The following is a 6,000-nucleotide window of genomic DNA, read 5'->3' as shown; positions in this document are numbered from 1 at the left end:
TTTCCACATGATTATTAGTAGTTTGAAAGTTGTTTCATGGCTGTACACTTCAACACAAAAAAGTTGTTATCTCAGTGCATGCAATGCTTAGACAATACAAATAGTATACATTTTAATTTTACACCAAAGCACTTCCTGCAAACCTAATGGAAACAACTTAGATTAACTTCCCACATGATTCTGAGATGTCTGAAAGTTGTTTCATACCTGTGCACATAAAGACAAAAAAGTTGATTTCACAGTGAATGGAATGCTTTGACATAAATGTAGTTTCCATTTCATTTGTACTCAAAAGTCCTGACTGCAAACCTAATGGAAACACCTTAGGTGAACTTTCCACGTGATTATGAGCAGTTTGAAAGTTGTTTCGTGGCTGTACACATCAACACAAAAAAGTTGTTATCTCAGTGCATGTAATGCTTAGACAATACAAATAGTATACATTTGAATTTTACACCAAAGCACTTACTGCAAACCTAATGGAAATACCTTAGGTTAACTTCCCACATTATTCTGAGATGTCTGAAAGTTGTTTCATACCTGTGCACATAAAGACAAAAAAGTTGATTTCTCAGTGAATAGAATGCTTTCACATAAATGTCGTTTCCATATCAATTGTACTCAAAAGTCCTGACTGCAAACCTAATAGAAACAGCTTTGGTTAACTTTCGACATGACTATGAGTAGTTTGAAAGTTGTTTCATGGCTGTACACATCAACACAAAAAAGTTGTTATCTCAGTGCATGCAATGCTTAGACAATACAAATAGTATACATTTCAATTTTACACCAAAGCACTTACTGCAAACCTAATGTAAACACTTTAGGTTAACTTCCCACATGATTCTGAGATGTCTGAAAGTTGTTTCATACCTGTGCACATAAAGACAAAAAAGTTGATTTCTCAGTGAATAGAATGCTTTGACATAAATGTAGTTTCCATTTCAATTGTACTCAAAAGTCCTGACTGCAAACCTAATGCAAAACACCTTAGGTTAACTTTCCACGTGATTATGAGTAGCTTGAAAGTTGTTTCATGGCTGTACACATCTACACAAAAAAGTTGCTATCTCAGTGCATACAATGCTTAGACAATACAAATAGTATACATTTCAATTTTACACCAAAGCACTTACTGCAAACCTAATGGAAACACTTTAGGTTAACTTCCCACATGATTCTGAGATGTCTGAAAGTTGTTTCATGCCTGTGCACATAAAGACAAAAAAGTTGATTTCTCAGTGAATAGAATGCTTTGACATAAATGTAGTTTCCATTTCAAGTGCACTCAAAAGTCCTGACTGCAAACCTAATGGAAACACCTTAGGTTAACTTTCCACATGATTATGAGTAGTTTGAAAGTTGTTTCATGGCTGTACACTTCAACACAAAAAAGTTGTTATCTCAGTGCATGCAATGCTTAGACAATACAAATAGTATACATTTCAATTTTACACCAAAGCACTTCCTGCAAACCTAATGGAAACAACTTAGATTAACTTCCCACATGATTTTGAGATGTCTGAAAGTTGTTTCATACCTGTGCACATAAAGACAAAAAAGTTGATTTCTCAGTGAATGGAATGCTTTGACATAAATGTAGTTTCCATTTCAATTGTACTCAAAAGTCCTGACAGCAAACCTAATGGAAACAGCTTTGGTTAACTTTCCACATGATGATGAGTAGTTTGAAAGTTGTTTCATGGCTGTACACATCAACACAAAAAAGTTGTTATCTCAGTGCATGCAATGCTTAGACAATACAAATAGTATACATTTCAATTTTACATCAAAGCACTTACGGCAAACCTAATCGAAGCACTTTAGGTTAACTTCCCACAGGATTCTGAGATGTATGAAAGTTGTTTCATACCTGTGCACATAAAGACAAAAAAGTTGATTTCTAAGTGAATAGAATGCTTTGACATAAATGTAGTTTCCATTTCAATTGTACTCAAAAGTCCTGACGGCAAACCTAATGGAAACACCTTAGGTGAACTTTCCACGTGATTATGAGCAGTTTGAAAGTTGTTTCGTGGCTGTACACATCAACACAAAAAAGTTGTTATCTCAGTGCATGTAATGCTTAGACAATACAAATAGTATACATTTCAATTTTACACCAAAGCACTTACTGCAAACCTAATTAAACACCTTAGGTTAGCTTCCCACATTATTCACGATGTCTGAAAGTTGTTTCATACTTGTGCACATAACGGCAAAAAAGTTGATTTCTCAGTGAATAGAATGCTTTGACATAAATGTAGTTTCCATTTCAATTGTACTCAAAAGTCCTGACTGCAAACCTAATAGAAACAGCTTTGGTTAACTTTCGACATGACTATGAGTAGTTTGAAAGTTGTTTCATGGCTGTACACATCAACACAAAAAAGTTGTTACCTCAGTGCATGCAATGCTTAGACAATAGAAATAGTATACATTTCAATTTCACACCAAAGCACTTACTGCAAACCTAATGGAAACACTTTAGGTTAACTTCCCACATGATTCTGAGATGTCTGAAAGTTGTTTCATGCCTGTGCACATAAAGACAAAAAAGTTGATTTCTCAGTGAATAGAATGCTTTGACATAAATGTAGTTTTCATTTCAATTGCACTCAAAAGTCCTGACTGCAAACCTAATGGAAACACCTTAGGTTAACTTTCCACATGATTATTAGTAGTTTGAAAGTTGTTTCATGGCTGTACACTTCAACACAAAAAAGTTGTTATCTCAGTGCATGCAATGCTTAGACAATACAAATAGTATACATTTTAATTTTACACCAAAGCACTTCCTGCAAACCTAATGGAAACAACTTAGATTAACTTCCCACAGGATTCTGAGATGTCTGAAAGTTGTTTCATACCTGTGCACATAAAGACAAAAAAGTTGATTTCACAGTGAATGGAATGCTTTGACATAAATGTAGTTTCCATTTCATTTGTACTCAAAAGTCCTGACTGCAAACCTAATGGAAACAGCTTAGGTTAACTTTCCACATGATTATGAGTAGTTTGAAAGTTGTTTCATGGCTGTACACATCAACACAAAAAAGTTGTTATCTCAGTGCATGCAATGCTTAGACAATACAAATAGTATACATTTCAATTTTACATCAAAGCACTTACGGCAAACCTAATCGAAACACTTTAGGTTAACTTCCCACAGGATTCTGAGATGTATGAAAGTTGTTTCATACCTGTGCACATAAAGACAAAAAAGTTGATTTCTAAGTGAATAGAATGCTTTGACATAAATGTAGTTTCAATTTGAATTGTACTCAAAAGTCCTGACTGCAAACCTAATGGAAACACCTTAGGTTAACTTTCCACATGATTATTAGTAGTTTGAAAGTTGTTTCATGGCTGTACACTTCAACACAAAAAAGTTGTTATCTCAGTGCATGCAATGCTTAGACAATACAAATAGTATACATTTCAATTTTACACCAAAGCACTTACTGCAAACCTAATGGAAACAACTTAGATTAACTTCCCACATGATTCTGAGATGTCTGAAAGTTGTTTCATACCTGTGCACATAAAGACAAAAAAGTTGATTTCTCAGTGAATAGAATGCTTTGACATAACTGTAGTTTCCATTTCGATTGTACTCAAAAGTCCTGACTGCAAACCTAATAGAAACAGCTTTGGTTAACTTTCGACATGACTATGAGTAGTTTGAAAGTTGTTTCATGGCTGTACACATCAACACAAAAAAGTTGTTATCTCAGTGCATGCAATGCTTAGACAATACAAATAGTATACATTTCAATTTTACATCAAAGCACTTACGGCAAACCTAATCGAAACACTTTAGGTTAACTTCCCACAGGATTCTGAGATGTATGAAAGTTGTTTCATACCTGTGCACATAAAGACAAAAAAGTTGATTTCTAAGTGAATAGAATGCTTTGACATAAATGTAGTTTCCATTTCAATTGTACTCAAAAATCCTGTCGGCAAACCTAATGGAAACACCTTAGGTGAACTTTCCACGTGATTATGAGCAGTTTGAAAGTTGTTTCGTGGCTGTACACATCAACACAAAAAAGTTGTTATCTCAGTGCATGTAATGCTTAGACAATACAAATAGTATACATTTCAATTTTACACAAAAAGCACTTACTGCAAACCTAATGGAAACACCTTAGGTTAACTTCCCACATTATTCTGAGATGTCTGAAAGTTGTTTCATACTTGTGCACATAAAGGCAAAAAAGTTGATTTCTCAGTGAATAGAATGCTTTGACATAAATGTAGTTTCCATTTCAATTGCACTCAAAAGTCCTGACTGCAAACCTAATGGAAACAGCTTAGGTTAACTTTCCACATGATTATTAGTAGTTTGAAAGTTGTTTCATGGCTGTACACTTCAACACAAAAAAGTTGTTATCTCAGTGCATGCAATGCTTAGACAATACAAATAGTATACATTTCAATTTTACACCAAAGCACTTCCTGCAAACCTAATGGAAACAACTTAGATTAACTTCCCACATGATTCTGAGATGTCTGAAAGTTGTTTCATACCTGTGCACATAAAGACAAAAAAGTTGATTTCACAGTGAATGGAATGCTTTGACATAAATGTAGTTTCCATTTCAATTGTACTCAAAAGTCCTGACTGCAAACTTAATGGAAACAGCTTAGGTTAACTTTCCACATGATTATGAGTAGTTTGAAAGTTGTTTCATGGCTGTACACATCAACACAAAAAAGTTGTTATCTCAGTGTATGCAATGCTTAGACAATACAAATAGTATACATTTCAATTTTACATCAAAGCACTTACGGCAAACCTAATCGAAACACTTTAGGTTAACTTCCCACAGGATTCTGAGATGTCTGAAAGTTGTTTCATACTTGTGCACATAAAGGCAAAAAAGTTGATTTCTCAGTGAATAGAATGCTTTGACATAAATGTAGTTTCCATTTCAATTGTACTCAAAAGTCCTGACTGCAAACCTAATAGAAACAGCTTTGGTTAACTTTCGACATGACTATAAGTAGTTTGAAAGTTGTTTCATGGCTGTACACATCCACACAAAAAAGTTGTTATCTCAGTGCATGCAATGCTTAGACAATACAAATAGTATACATTTCAATTTTACACCAAAGCACTTACTGCAAACCTAATGGAAACACTTTAGGTTAACTTCCCACATGATTCTGAGATGTCTGAAAGTTGTTTCATGCCTGTGCACATAAAGACAAAAAAGTTGATTTCTCAGTGAATGGAATGCTTTGACATAAATGTAGTTTCCATTTCAATTGTACTCAAAAGTCCTGACTGCAAACCTAATGGAAACAGCTTTGGGTAACTTTCCACATGATTATGAGTAGTTTGAAAGTTGTTTCATGGCTGTACACATCAACACAAAAAAGTTGTTATCTCAGTGCATGCAATGCTTAGACAATACAAATAGTATACATTTCAATTTTACATCAAAGCACTTACGGCAAACCTAATCGAAACACTTTAGGTTAACTTCCCACAGGATTCTGAGATGTATGAAAGTTGTTTCATACCTGTGCACATAAAGACAAAAAAGTTGATTTCTCAGTGAATAGAATGCTTTCACATAAATGTCGTTTCCATATCAATTGTACTCAAAAGTCCTGACTGCAAACCTAATAGAAACAGCTTTGGTTAACTTTCGACATGACTATGAGTAGTTTGAAAGTTGTTTCATGGCTGTACACATCAACACAAAAAAGTTGTTATCTCAGTGCATGCAATGCTTAGACAATACAAATAGTATACATTTCAATTTTACACCAAAGCACTTACTGCAAACCTAATGGAAACACTTTAGGTTAACTTCCCACATGATTCTGAGATGTCTGAAAGTTGTTTCATGCCTGTGCACATAAAGACAAAAAAGTTGATTTCTCAGTGAATGGAATGCTTTGACATAAATGTAGTTTCCATTTCAATTGTACTCAAAAGTCCTGACTGCAAACCTAATGTAAACAGCTTTGGGTAACTTTCCA

This window comes from Mobula birostris, chromosome 20 (assembly GCF_030028105.1).
Source record: "Mobula birostris isolate sMobBir1 chromosome 20, sMobBir1.hap1, whole genome shotgun sequence".
In the NCBI taxonomy this organism is placed as follows: Eukaryota; Metazoa; Chordata; class Chondrichthyes; order Myliobatiformes; family Myliobatidae; genus Mobula; species Mobula birostris.
This window is presented reverse-complemented; position numbering follows the sequence as displayed.